Here is a 15,692-nt window from a genome sequence, read left to right as displayed (position 1 = left end):
TGCTTTTGTAGTGCCTAGTAAATAGGGGCACTCAAGTTGCTCCTTGCTGCCCTTGGACACTGGCCTTGAAGGACAGGTGATCACTCTTTTGAGAGATTTCCTGTTCCTGAAAGATGAAGAGATTCAGAGGTAGCGTGGACAGGGACATATGTATGTGAAGAAGGTATAAAGCTTTGACATTTACAAAGGTGGCAGCTTCATTCAAATAGTTTATATAATGTTGTACCAATTGACTACTTGAAGACTGAAGCAGCGTACCTTTCTGAGCAAATATGAAGGCCTTGCAGGTTGGATAGATAGCCCAGCATTACTGGGGTTTCCAGAGAGATTGGTCACACGCTGTGTCTGTAGCATGGCACGATAACCTGAGCCAGGTGAGCTCCCCTGAAGCTCTGGAGCATCGTAGTTAGTACAGCAGAGTTCAGATGAAAGAGGTGCTGTTGCAAGCCTAGTTTGACTTCACACAGAGAAATAAACTTTGGAAACAGAAACTTGTACAGTGGGACTGGTACACTCTTCCCAGACAGTCCTGCCATAGTCTCAGCAGTCCAGACAGGAAACATGTACACAGCAGTTGTCTGACAATAAAAGTTCTATCAAAACTGAAACTTTTTGCTGGAATTTTTCAGTTTTGATGAAATCCTGATGGGGAAAGGTTTTTCAGTTAAACTGAGTGTACAGATGATCTAGAAATGCCAAAAGTCTGCTGATTCGAGCAACTGCATAGGACAACCTGAACACCTGGAAGATGTATGAGACGTCCTTCCCTCAGAACTGTGAGTGGTTTTCTTTTTGTCCTAATGGGGATTTGAATCCTCAAAAATACCATTTCCCAAAGATGTAACTGTCACACTGTCCCCGTGCTGGAGGAAGTATTTTGCATACAGGAAAGGAATTCCGGGGACATCATGGCTAAACTGTCTACTAATTTTAAGTTGGAGCTGCTGAGTGTCTATCTTTTTCAGAATAGTTAGCATTTTTGTAGCATTCTTCTCCAGTTGTATGCAATGAGTGCTTAGCTCTTTCACAAATGAGATCTCAAGTGATTCAAGTCAGGCGCTCACAGCATAAAAAAGAGGCTTTTGGTGCCCACTTTGGTTTGGTTTAAGTGACTAGTCCAGTATATTAACATAGGAACTTTGTGGCAGAGCCAGGGATAGAATCAAAGGATGTATCTTCAGCTCCAGGCAAATCTGCAGACAAACTGTCAGACTACAGATGCCTATTCAATGAGTTCCATCCATCCTGGGCACTGAATGAGGCAAAGGCCCTGTAGAAAAAAAGAGGATGTGATTAGATCATTAAGTGCAAAAGAAAATGTGGCAGTAGGAGAAGAAGCATAGCCATGCTGGCTTTAACCTAACTAGAGGGGAAACAGTTTTATTGTAGATGGGGCTCTATAGAAGATTCCAGTGCTGGGTGACTTGCATTAATGTCACAACCTTAGTTTGCTGAGCAAATTTACCATATTCTCTTTGGTGCCCACAAACTCTCAGCAACATAAGAGAGTCAGGATCCATCCTCAGATCAAAGCTTAATCATGTCCCTGCTGCCTTATCATGTTGTTCTTATTTGCAGCATGCGCATGGGATCACACAAGGCAGTCATGACCTGAAATACCAAGGCACTACGTGTAAAATAATGGCTGGTCCTTGCCAGTAAAGTCAGGAATTATACACATTTTCAATATTCTGTAGGATTTTTGCTTTTTATCACTATGTAGTTTTAAAGAATATCATCTTTTTCAAAATCCCTACAGTACATCTGTGTATCCCTGCATTTTAGAGAATTGATATTATGTCCATAAGGCACAGGAGTTAATCCGTGTTAATCATTAACTGACTCCGGCACAATAGCATGTGAACGCAAATTCTTTGTGGATATTGGACCTCATTACTGTGTTCCCACTGGAGCAGTGACCTCACCATTTCAGCTTGTATTATGTTAGCGCTGTCTAATACTGTGGAAATGGAGATACCAGAGGTTTTCAAACATGGTATTTTAATTCTGTGTGCTTTAGTAGAGATTTTTTGTCACACAATTTTGTAAGAGAAAAGTTTGTACCATGTCACTCTAGTTCCTAAGATGGAAGGCAGTCTCCATGATAGGTCCAAGATCAAAGAAGTGATGCCCACTGGAGCTGCACAGCACTTGCGTGGTGGTGTTCTTATCAGAAAGGTGGCTTGTGTAGGTCATCTTCACATCAGTGCAACGGTGACAATGGTGATGAGACTCTATCAGTACAGTTGTTAGTCAAAATAAAATGAGAACTCTTCCATTAATGAGTCACATTAGTAAAACTGTCAAGGGTAGACAAGTCCTGAAATGGTAAAGGAAGCCTAGTAACAGAGAATGGAAGGGACTTGGGAAGTCTTTTAGAATTCTGTAGTTGGTCATTTTGTGCTAGTTGATTAGCAGATTGCTATAATTTCTTGTAGTAAATGTTTGCTTTGTGACAGTTATGTTTGATGAAGTGTTGGAGAGAATAAAGGAAAGTAAAGAAGAGCACCAGGCGTTGCCTATCAGTTCTCCGGGTCATGGTGGTACAAGTTGAAAGAGGGGGCAGAGAAGAAGGGATGGTCTGAAAATAAACAGGAGGAAGAAAAAAAAGTGGAAGTTTGAGGCAGAAGAGAACAAATCAGGGAGTTACTTGATAGCTGAGCTAAGTGAGAAGTGCCAGATATGTGTCTCTAGACTGCTCCAAGTTCCCAGTGGAGTCCCCAAGCAAAGGTGCAAATCAAAGTTTCAAATGTTTTCCATCAATGCACTTTCCATCCCACAGTCTGTCCCCAGAGCCAGTTATCTACCCCCAGTCATCCAACAGCCCTTCAGGAGCCCTGGTAGATGGCAAGGGGAGGGAGCATCTGAGGCCATGGTTTCTGTGTTTGAGAAGACTAATTTCCTTTCATTTAAGGATTTATCCTTTTCACAGTTCTAAGGATGACTGCTCAAATGTTCCTAATCGTGTGTGTGCTTGCCTGATGGGAAACGTGCAAGAGCATTTGGGGACTGTGGCTTTGGTATGTGGCAAATGGCAATTAAGAGAACAAGATCTGCCTCTGGCAAATTAACCTCGCACAGAATTCTAGAGGGTTTTTTTCACTGGTTTTGTATTGAAGTGACTTTATTTGCTGAAACGCAGAAAACTGAGGTTGTAATTTCAAAACGTTTGTGGGGATAGTCCTTCCCTGCCACGTGCACTTATTTTTCAGTCCTTTCCTACTTCTATTTGCCTAGGCATTGGCCTGCATCCTTTCGTATGTATTGCCTCTGATGTCTGACTCATTATGGCAACAAAGTATTGATGCCAGGCCCAGAAGCAGTACTTAAAAACCTGCTATTCTCTCTCTTTTGAGCTCAAAGTTAACCCAGTTTGTGGCAAATGAAAGAAATGCAAACATTTGGCACCTTGTCCATGCATCAGTTTGGAAACATAGGACTTTTCTCCTCTGCTTTTCTGAGTCTAGGCTGTCATAAAGACCACTAACTCTAGGGTGTGGAGTTTAATGCTTTGAAAGGAAATGACTGGTTTATTGCATTCTTTCTTGGGTTGCCAAGCCTCTTCCCTCACCTCCCAGTATATTTCCCAGTGCCTCGTATCCAGGAATGAAGAGATTCTCGGATTTCAAAGGGAGAAACAGTCATCCTTAGCCCTTATGTTTGGGATAGAAGGTGAATGGATAGGGCAGTGGGAGAAAAGGAAGGCAGAACAGGACTTGAAAACAAATGCAATCTGAAAACTCAAAACCAGAAGTTAAGTGAATACTCCCAAATATGCAGTTTAAAAAATAATCAAGGCTTTTTCTCTTTCTTTCTGCTTTGTTTGGGAACATCTTGTGGTCATGAATACTTGAGATTGTCAAGGACTGGGCACTGTTGTACCCAAAAACTTGCAAGGACACCTGGCTGAAAGCACAGAGATTCTCCTGCGCATGGTGTACTGCAGACTGCTGCAGTTCTTGGTGCCACCTTGAGGAGCATCATAGTTGTTTCCTGCCATATGTCAAGGTGAGGAGTTGGAACCTCCTGAGGAGGCGGGCAGGGTTATACAAAAATGGAGGAACTTGGAGAAAGAGGGGGAGGATCATTGTGTCTTTCCCACAGATATTATCACTGTCTGTTCAGCTGTTTGTATGCCCCCATAGGAATAATGGAGCAGCCAGGGATTCTCCTGGAGAAGTGTGGGAAGTCATCCATCCTGAGATATAATCACAGCTCAGAGTGGAAGGGGTTTTTCTCTTCTCCTGCTTTGAAGATGACAGGCATGCAGTTTTTTCCTGCCAGTTTTCAAGGGACTGCAAAGGAGAAGAGATAAAGCAGGAGGAGATAGTAAATGAGATGTTCTGGGTAGCTTTGCATATCAGCTCAGTGTATTTTCTGCTCCACCTTTCCCTGTCATTTATCTTCCCAATCCCCACTAATAGAAATCTAGGAAACAGTTAAGGCAGCTGGGCACGTGCTTCTGCTCATTCCCAAAGGAAGACTAGGTGGTGGAGGAGAGGGTATGGGAGAAAGAATGTGGTGATTTGGAGAGAGTGGAGGACAGATGAGAAGAGGAAGCATTGTCTGAGCTGGGACTGATATGCAGCATTTCTACTACCTGGGTATGATGCACAAAGGAGAGGGGAGAAACTAGAGAGTCTCTTGTAGAAGAATAATGCAGAAAGAAGAGCGCCAGGCCCAGGACATTATCAGCCAGTTTTACCAGCATGGTACTCAGCTGCCAAAAGTGGCATCAAAGGAGGAAAAGCAGGAGAAGCAGCCTAAGATAAATTTCTCCACAGTTGGCTTTAAGTGGAGTGAACAAACTAGTACATTTTGTAGCCCTTTGGGGCTTGCGAAAAAGGCAAATTCGAGAAACCTTGGTGTGTCTTAAAACCAGACTTGTTCACTTTCAGCCACCTTTGGGGTGAAGTGACCCTGTCTGCCAATGGCAACACTTGCATGACCTCTGCAAGACATGTGCTGCTTGGCACCACTGTGGCACCCCTAGAGTCCTTATCAGCGTCCCAGGAGAAATCCTCTCTTGCCTCTGAAGGCACAGAAAATTTAGGCTTTGCTCGTGACTCCAGCAGTTTCACTTGAGAGAAGGTTGCTGGAGGTTTTTAACAGAGCTGACCTGAGGCTTTAGCAACACAAAAGCTCCTGAGGGCAGCAGATTGCCTTGGGGAACAAACCAGCTTTAGCCCCAGTTCTATGTCACCTGTGCCAGAGCCCTAGAAAATGCTGCTCCTGCAGCTGCCTTCACCAAGGGAGAGTCACTGCTGGGAGGGAAAAGAGTCAAGATCCCACCTCTTATCAGCTGTGGGCTGAAAGAAGTCTGGTTCTACAGCACCCTTTTTCTGGCTCTGTGACATCTGTCCCATCCCTTTTCTGTGTCAGATGTGCTCTGACCCTGAACCCTGTCCACTGCTTCTCCTTCACTAGGACAGCAGAGTTCAAATTTAGTTGTGCTACTGAGAAGTGTTCACCTGTTCTGGGTATAGAGCTTATGAATATGCCTGTATGTGTCCAAGGATCATAGATGGATCAGGGCTATGGGAATGCTCCCATGGTGACTCTTTCTATCCACTGGGACTTCTGATGGGAAGAAGCTGCAGACAGCCAGACCACATCTTCTTCTATTAAATGCTCCTCTCAGCAAAGTATAGGATGAATTGCACACAGTTTGACAACAGGATGGCTTTAGGCCTATAAAGGTTCGGATAATTGCCAACAGACTTAAGGGGCATGCAGGGATTGTTGGAGGAGAACGCAACCTGAGTGGGAGTAATTTCAGAACCATTTCATATTCTTTTGTAGTCCAACTCTAGCCTCCCACCTTTTCCTGTTATTCACCGTTGTTCCAGCTTATTTTCCTTGGTTAGCCCAGCCCGTCCCTGATATCCTGATATCAGATCTTCTCTGATACAGCTGTGGCAGCGGTTCAAAAGGAGCAAGACAGAATGCTAATGGAGGAAATAGCCATCTGTTTGGTCTAGATTTCTGGGGAAGGGGGTTTTTGGTCATTATTCAAGAGGAATGCCCATGGAAATTGTATTTCTATTTGTTATGACCTTGTAAGTCATCATGTGTCAGACTTCTTGTCATGAGTCCAAGATGAGGTCCCCCTGGTATTGCTGGTTTTGAAAACATGGTGGGATTTCTAGAGTTCCTGCTCTCTCCTAGGAAATCTTTGAGACTGAGCTCTGTATTAATGGGGGAACATTAAGGTCTCACATATATCATTAGGGCACAGCAGCAGTCTTGGCATCCTTGCTGTTTAGTGAGAATGTCCTTTAAAAATATAATAGTAAGTTGAATGTCGGTTGACTACACAGAACAAGGGGACTTCCTATTTCTTCCATGAGGAAACTAAGCCAAATATGTGATGCAGATTATTCTACCGGAAAGTCTTCAGCTCTTGTGCCCAGATTACTAATATTTTCCCCCAAGGTGTATACATCTTGCAGCGAGTACAAACAGTGTGGCATGGATCACCACAAGCTCTCAGATGACTGCAAACAGCTGAGACTGAATTCTCCTTTCCCCGGTCTATTTGCTAAGCCTTAGTCTGTTGGCAGATACAACAGAGTCAACCCAGACTGCGTCAAGCTCTTCATGGTAGGATGCAAAAGAAAAGGTGCAACCAGTGGTCTTAGATTCAGGGTGTTCTCTGTTCTTGTTTTTGGGGTGCTTCTTGAAGTACTTTGCAGTATTAGGTGCTTGGTAACAATAGGTGATTTCCACATGACGAATGTGTCCTCTTCATTAGCCAGCCTAGTGTCTTCAAACTGGTTATACCAATACAATTACTCCCCATTTCTGCTACTGTTCTGTTGATTCAGTGACATTTTAGATACACTTGAGGGAAAAGATCCTCCTTTAGCACTGTGTAAAACTCTTGTGTCATCCAAGGCAGAAGTTTTATTAACTGTTTTTGTTTGTTTCCTTATTTATATTAGTTTATTTTCAGTTTAGGTGATTTTTTGTTTTGGTTTGGTTTTTTTTATTCTGGTTTAAAACATATCCAAAGTTGTAGAACATTCACAACATTTTTTGATTGTTTCATGTCTTTGTGTGAAGCAGAAGAAATTGAGAGGAATGGTTCTCTCTCTGAAGTTAAAACGAAGGGTAAACCTTTCATATAGACAAGTGCTAGCTTGCCTACTGCCTATTAAAATAATAATTCATGCATAGGACTTTGAGAAACTACTCTAGGGACAGTATTTACCCCCTTTCATTCAAAAATATATTATTACTGATGTACTATGTGGAGGAGACTTGCCTAATACAAATGTCACAGTGCTTATGTTCAAGTTATGATGAAAAATGTTGTTTGACTTCTCTGAAGCTTTCAGGGGGTGAAAACTCTTCTTACTTTTTTATTTCAAAATTTTCCTATTGACCAGCAGATAAAAAAGTAAAAATACTATAAGCTTGCAGTATTACTCCACTAACATGTCCAAAAATATTGAAAAAGTATTGATTTGGTTTAGGTATATTTGTTGTTTTAACAACGGTCACCCAACTCTGGATAAAGCCTAAGAGACAGGACAGCCCTTCAGAGACCTTGCGCAAAACCAGCATTCAGCAGCCTGTCCCTCGGGTGGGCTTCCGAGCAGGACAGTGAAGGGGGGCAGTGGCATTTGTCCATGGCGTTAGGGAGAACCTTTATGAAAGCTCAGATTTTGTGGCCAGAAAGCATGAAGAAATGGAGACCTGACAGAGTTCCCCAACATGGAGGTGGTTGTGTAGCTTCTGTGTATTACTGGTACTACTCCTGAGAGCTGAAACTCAACATGACTTCCCAAAATATACAAGGCTTCTTGGACCTCCCAGAGCTTAAGGACCAGGCAGAGAGGTACCCATGCAAGGAGCAAACTTCTTGTTCTGTTGGTCAAAAAGCCTCTGGGCTTGTACTCTCCATACAACATTATTTCAGCAACACCAGTAGGTGAGGTTGATTATAGAAATCCTAGGTGGACAGGTTAGCCCATGAGTGACCCACCACATGTTTCTGCCATCATGTAGCATCAGAATCATTTTCCTGTAAGATTTTGGATGTGGGCAATGCCAGGAGGCACAGAGGGCAGGTTCAAGCAGTTTTCCTGCCCGTGGGTGCTAATTAGTGCTGTTGATCTCAGTGGTACATCACAATTTTTCTAGTTTATTCAGCAGCATGTGGGGTTCTCTCTAGCTGGCCCTGATTAGCCCAGGCACTAGTGGCCAAACTGGAATTCAGAAGACAAAATCCTGCCCTTCCCTGTTTGGTATCTAACAAGTTAATTTGAAGTGATGGGTTAACAAAATGAATCTAGAACTTCCTGTCAAATACAGTGCCCGTCCCCAAAACATTACAAATTAATCCAGATACTTTGATCCCTTTAGCTTCACAAACAAAGCTCCTGTAATTCTGCCTCTCCACTTTATGTATGACTGAGTTTCATAAGTTCTTAAACACCAGTTCTTTCTGATGGAATAAAACTAGTTCTTAGAGAATACTACTAAACATTTTAGTGTAAGCCAAGCCCAGAATATCGTGGAACAAAAGAAAAGCTTTAAAATTTGGGAAGTCCAGTGAAAATAGAAGAACTCAGCTGATTAAATGCTGTATCTAGAGTTGGACAGAACAATCCAACTGTAAGTAGCTGAAAATACAATGAAATAGCAGGAGGTTTTGGTAGAAGTATCCTGAAAGTCACATCTAGCTAGTTTTAGAGAAAAGAAATTGTGGTACAGAGTATGTAAAGTACAGAAAAGATGTATTTTCCTTCACTCTTCTACCAGTGTGCCAGAAAGACCGAAGGTCAGGTTTTTAGAAGAACACTGTGTTCACTAACTCTAATTTAATTATCTACATAAGCAGCCATGTTTGCAAATGGCTAAGCACCAAGCAGCTCCCATGGAAACCATATCAGGTGCAAGTGTGTTTAAAAGTACAGCTGCCTTAAATACCTATACAACAGTTTTTGAATGCAGACACCTTCTAATAATCAGAACAAAGTTACTAGTTCTGAGAACACAAAGAAATCTGGATATGAATTTTTTTAAGTAGTTCTTGTGATTCTTTGGCTCTTCTAAACATATTGCCAAAGAGGTGGCAAAAATGGCTTGTGTAGGATTTGGATGGTGATTTTCTTATAAAGAAGTCTTGAGGGGAAAAGAAGTTAGTAATTTAGAGACTTGTCCAGAAAACCAAGTTACCAGCTCAGTTCTCTATCTGAGAAATCCCAGGAGTGCCAACCACCAGTCTTCAGAGTAAGAAGCCTGTCTTAAAAATGACAGGGGTTTCTTCTTCCTAAAATTACAAACCTGTGGTTCTCCACCTGATTTCCAGGATTTTACAGAGCAGTAATTCAAGGTTTCAAACTTGTCTTCCAAATTTTCAACCCATCCATTCCAGCATATGGAGGGGCAAACTCCAAACTCACAAAGTTTAATGAGGCTGTGAGATTTGGCAACCCTGCTATCAAGATGTTACTGTCAAGGCTAAATCCATAGGAATGACCTTGAAATAAAGGCCCTATTATCTCTCATCAGCTCTTCAAACTATCCATCCCCCAAGAAACTTCGCAATTGGAATAGGATGCCGGGCTGTTTGGAAAGAGATTAAATTGTTCACAGCTGCCTGGGAATTAACAAATTTCCTCCTCTTTATGGTGGAATGCAGTATATTTCTGAGCCAGGTGGAGGATACCATGTGAGGTTCTTGTAGGACCTGGAGTTGGCACAAAGAACAACATTTTCAAGTCTGCACATATATCTGAGTTACCAGGGCTCAATAATAATTTTCTGGCAGATTAGTCCTGCCCTACAGCAGGTTTCTGTGATCACTAAAGCCAGAATGAAAGCAATGGGTCTGGATTTCACACTTTATATCCTTCCACACTGAAGCTTTGATTTTAAAAACGGCTTTTTTTCTTTTGACACCAATCAGCAAGAACGAGTCTGACAATACACAGGTAAACAGCAGAGTAAACTGTAGAGACAGGCCCGTAACAGGCTAAGTGACACACTCATAACTTGGAGGAAATTATTCAGAATAACTTGATAAACCTTTGCCAAGATTGCTAATGGAGAGATCGTGCACTGCAAATTGCAAATGTGACCTTGTTTTGTCCAAGGCAAAAGAAGAGCTTACGATTTTTTCTTGCTTATTCTAACAATGCTCATTGATCCTAAAACCCAGGGTCTTTACTAGCAAATAACTACCTTCTTGTAATCAAACAATTCAGTCCATGAATGTGCAAAGTGTTGGCTCTGAGGGTTTTTTAAATTATTTTTATTTATTTAATGACACCTTCAGTTCTGTAAAAAGGAACTGAATTTTAGCCTTGATCTTCAAATAAGGAAATTTTGAATCAAGCCCAGCTTAATCTTTCATGGATAGAAAAAGGCAAGGCTATTCAAAATAGCAAGGTACAACTCAGGGATAGACAAAAAAGTTTTGCACTTAAGCAGCCGTAGACATGGGGCTTTTTTAAATGCCAAACTCTAACACTATCTAATACTGATGCTTACCAGCTGTTAGAAGGTATTTTTAATGTATTTTAGTATTACCTGATACTGAAAAAACGAGAGGTGCATCCAGTGCATCCAGTCTTTTTCACTAAACTTTGTAAGCTTTCTTTACCTTGCCTCTGAATCATTTCAGTTTTCCTCCTTTTCCCTCTGTAACTTAAAATACAACAAAATACAGGTGCAAACTGCAGCGAGACCTTTCAGGTCTCTTTTACTTCATGGCCTCTGGCTTTAAGCCTCAAATGAAAGTGCTGATAATATCCTGAAGATTTTCCCCCAGTTTTTACCTGAAATCACATACACTAGCAACATTTAGTTTGTGAACGTGCTTTTGCATAAAGGCCCAGTCAAATCAAAATCAGCACACAGTTTTTCCTTATCTATTAATATTCTGCCACATGTTCTACCACTTTTTTCTTGATATGAATCAAATCATGCCCTGATAAAGGACGTGACAGGGGCTGGTGGTAAACATGCTATACTTTTTTATCCCTGTACTCTTCTTCCATATGACCTACGAATTTATTCCCTTCTACTCAAATGCTGCTTTACAAGTTAGTGCAATCTGTGATGCAAAATTTATTTAGGCAGTTTCTGTGTGTTTAGATCTCACAGGATAACTATAGATGCTTTAGCATCTCACACATTGAGAAGGAAATGTGGCGTTCTATTATTAGGGCCAGAAAACATCATGATTTTAAACATAGTTTAAAAGAAAAATGGTGCAAAATTTGCACAGGTCACATTTGCAAACATGTCAAATAGAATGCAGGAGAATGAAGGGAGGGCATACAAAAATTAGAGAGTTGTGTTTAATTGTAGGTTACTGTTTCAGCAGCAGAAAAGTGGGTCTGGGTGACAACCTGAGAGGGTCTCTGACACTGTTTAACAGTATGATTACACTCTCTGTGGGCTTTGTTTGAACTCACCCAGTTTTAAAGTTGCTTAAACTGGGTTTGTGTCAACCCAGCTGAGATAACTCAATTGAGAAAAGAAAATCCAAGTAGACAGGCCATTGGTGCTGGGGTTTTTGCTACATAAATACCTGAAAAGGAATTTCCAAATTCACTATGACACAGACATAATACTGGTGGAAAAGGGGAATAATCAGTTTATTTCAGTCACTAAGTCAAAACAAAAGTATATTGACAGTGAATTCGTGGTATAAAGAGGCATTAAAGCCACTAGCCGACGGTCAGAGGAGGATTCCCTTTTCCAGACTGCGCTGAAGGCCAGCTGTTGCCCTGTCCCTCGAGGACCCCCAGCTCTGAGAAAAGCCTGGCATGAATAAGTTTTGTGGGATGTAAAGCCCTACTACCTCTGGCCCTGCACAGGAATCGGCACTCAGCACGCCTTGTGGCAACACAGAAACTTTGGGTCACGCAATGGGAATGGAAAAAGTAAACAAGATAGGATCCATACAGTACAGAAACAAGATGGAAAGTGCATTATGTACAACAGAGTCTCATTACATTAAATCTTTATGTGTTAAATTGTAAGGACTCAGGTTTTTTCTTCCCTTTTTCTTAACAGAATGTTTAAGGAGCCTTCTCAACCAAACCCTGTTTTCATAAACCAGTCACCCCTCCCTGCATTTCTAGAGTTCATCCATCCCAGTGTGACTTCCAGCCTGAACTTTTAGTTCTAAATAAATTTTTATTGGAAGATTATGAACAGAAAGTAGGATTTCAAGAACTCCATATCCAATACAGCATTAATCTATGCTTTATTATATAGTACTAAAAACACTGTGTAAGGTGAACTTACAGACGTACTCCACCTATAAACAGGGCTTTGTGGTTTCACAGAGATCTCTCTTCTGAGGTTCCTTTCTCGAGTTACTGGCTCGGTCCTTCTAATTTCCCTCACCTCCATGTAGAATTTATGGACCCATTTGAGAAGGACTAAAACTAACTTAAATTATCAGCCTGGATGGAAAGAGCTCTTTCTCTCCATGGAAGATAAACGTTATGCCACTAACATGCCGGGTTGCCTGGTGTCAGTAGTTCATAGAAACGACTGGACAACTGCTAGAGCAACTATAACCAGCTACTGCTGTGCCCCACACAACAGTCAATTTGTTTCAAGTACCCTCATCACCACAGAAGCAAAGACAAAACATAAACTGAAACACATCTAAATAAAACACTAATATATCTCCTGGCAATTTACCTCCAGCACATTTTAAAAGACCCTTAAAACCTTTATGCAGTGCAATGCAATTTATTACCTGTCTCTCTCCAAGCTGTCTGACAACGTAGCTTTTCTATATTTTTGGAAGCAAAAATGCTCCAGCTGCTTGTCACTGAAAATAACGATGATTCACGAAGTCTTGACTTTTAATTTGCCAAGCACTAAAAGCGTGCTTTCTTACAAAGATGATGACTCAGGGTTTTTCTGGTTTGTTTTGAAAAAGGAGTAATCTGGAAACAAATCATGGCCTCAGCAACAAAAATATTGCTTTTGTAAAAGAAAAAAAAAGAAGTCAAGTGAATAACGGCAAATACCTGCGGGAAAAAAAATACAAGCGTACTTTGGAAATACGCTTTCGATTGGCACCGTGGAACTTTGTGAGGGGGCTGGTTTGATGCTGCCTTCACGTTTCACAACGTGTCGGTAGTAGCTGGTGCTTTGATATGTGCAACTACCACTAACATTTCATAATATGACAATCTAAGAGGTGAAATAGCTTTTGTATTTTAAAATTCATTAAGAACAGCTGCAACTTAGTGCTGATGGATACATCATTACTTTCCTAAATCAATGTCTCCTTTGTTGAGTTATATAAAGCCGTTTCATCACCATGCAGACAGGAGACACTAATCTAAAAAAGCAAAATTTAAAATAAAAGAGATTTAAAATCTATTATAGCATATTATATGTCAGCATCAGCTGTCCCTAGTATCAAGAAGTAATGAAACAACTAGAAATATCATATACACAAGTAAAAGAGTAAAATAAAAATGGAATTAGCATTTTGAAGTGACAGTTCTGAAATGCTAAAAAAGCTTATCTCAAAACTGCATGTCTCTGGGTGGGAGAAGGATTTCTAGGACATGCTTTTTCCCTAAGTGAATTTTCCAAGAGTCACAAGTGTTATTTGCCTTCTAGTTCTGTAGTGTCAATATGTATTTCTCATACCGATTTCCACTTAGCCTGCTTCTACAGCAAAAATATCTTGCATTTAGAAAATATATTAACACATTTTAAGAACGTGTTTATTGCATTTAAACTAACAATAAAAGTGTACATGGAGGAAGAGCTGTTTTCTTAAAAAGATGCCACATGGTCAGCCTTAGGGTTAACCAACAAGCTTGTTTTAGGCACTGGTTTTTAAAATCTTTTCTGAATGCCTAGACTGGATCTTGGGGAGCAAACAAGCCCAGTGGATTTTTCTTTCCTTCTTGGCTTTTGGGGGATATTCCAGTTTAGTTTCTAGTGAAGCTTCACGATGAAACACCTACCAAGAAATACCAAACCAGGAAGGCTTAGGGGCTGTAAGTGAAATAACCACTTACAGAGGCTACAGGAGAAATAGCCTGTGTCAGTCTAAAGGAGAATAAGGCTGCAGAGAGCTTTAGCACAATAGTCAGATTGTCAGAGAGCGTGGTTCTAGCAAGCTCTGTGCTTGCCAGGAGCGAGACCGGAGGCCAGGGGGAAGAGTACCGAGAAAAAGAAGTGAGGAAAAGCCTGAATCTATTTGGTAATGTGGTTTCAAACATTACCTTTATTGTAAACCAACTGACTCCTGGAGAAGGGTTTTTTGTTTTGGTTTTTAACCTGGCATGCTAATTATGTGGCCTATGAACTGATCTCCAGGTATACACAAGGAAGGATAATCCGGTCTAGGGTTGCAACCTTAGTGGGGCAGGTGTGTTATTAGTGTTCTGTGGGTATTACATCTTCTTTACTGACAGCAGTAATAAAACATATTCTCCAAGTGTGGACAGGACCTATATTAGAATCAGCCTTAAACCTTGAGTCCTAGAGGAGAATGCTGTCTATGCCTGTGCAGAGCTCTTGGCAGTATAAAACTCCGATTAGTGATGTGGAGGGCGGAGTGGATGTAAGTTTAATGTTATTACGCCAACTTGCATTAGACAACCTTGTGCAACTCTGGCAGTTTCAGAATGCAATTCGATTACCTTGTCTAACCTGAGAGCTTGAACAATAGGATTTAAACTTTTGGAATACAACTGACTAGGCTAAATCTCATCTTTAGGAATGTAGACAGATAGGTAAGTTAACATATATATATATGCAATTAACTTATATATGTATATATACACATGCACACACATATATGTATATAGGTTATACAGGTATTACCTTATGCAGATGTCTTCCCAGTTATGGGCACCTGCAGCACTCTAAACACCTCACTTGCTACTCTCTGAATTCCCCCTGGCTGCTGAAGTGCTTCGAACTGATGTGTGTAATATGGATGCTCCGTATACATTTTTCCCCTCCAACCTCTCTGCAAGTTCTTTATGTCCTTTGTACTTACTATTAGTATACTGGGCTCCATATTCATCTCCAAGTCTGTCAACATAGTTCACCTCCTGTAATCAGGAAATGGTGATTAAATGAACATCCAAGAACAGAAGCTGTCAACCTGGTGTTCATCTTTTTTAAAGTTAAAAAAACCAAACGTTCAATTACCTTTTCCACTCATGTGGCTCTGAAAAGCTCCTCTTAAAAAAAGAAAGTGGCTTCATCTCTTCTACAATCTTAAGACAGGATCAAGTTCAAAGGTCAATGCCAGTCATGTCATTTTTAGCATTTATGGGAAGAATAAGGAAAAAAAGATCTCCATCGAGAAGCTTATCTGGGGCATTTAGATTTTAACCACAACAAGGTCTTCCTGCTTTTTGCTCTATGTTTCCGCATCTGGTCCATCATTGGAAGATCTTTGAGACTTTGTCTCAGGACTGGGTTGCAGATAGCATATGATAGGGGAAAAAAAGTTATTTATATTCTCTTTATGTGCATAGGAAAAAATTTTCTCGAATATATATGTATGCCATCAACCTAAGAGGGAACATAATCCACTCTCAAACTACAGAGTGAGCACAACTTTAGCACATGCAACAACTTTGACCTCTGTGTAATTACTCCAGGTTTACATCAATGTAACAGTGCCAGGTTTCTTTCCAATTATTTTCTGGGAGTAGCAGGCTCTCTTCCTG

The 15,692-nt window shown here is 40.9% G+C and overlaps 1 protein-coding gene across 2 annotated transcripts in view; it reads left to right on the top strand.

Moving 5' to 3' along the window:
* KCTD1 (potassium channel tetramerization domain containing 1) overlaps window positions 1–15,692 on the top strand; it is a 104,430-nt gene that overhangs the window by 16,213 nt on the left and 72,525 nt on the right. The gene's annotated exons all lie outside the window — the stretch shown is intronic.

This window comes from Strix uralensis, chromosome 1 (genome assembly GCF_047716275.1).
Source record: "Strix uralensis isolate ZFMK-TIS-50842 chromosome 1, bStrUra1, whole genome shotgun sequence".
Taxonomy (NCBI): Eukaryota; Metazoa; Chordata; class Aves; order Strigiformes; family Strigidae; genus Strix; species Strix uralensis.
The sequence above is the reverse complement of the archived record's forward strand: the minus strand, read 5'-3'. Positions and strand labels throughout refer to the sequence as shown.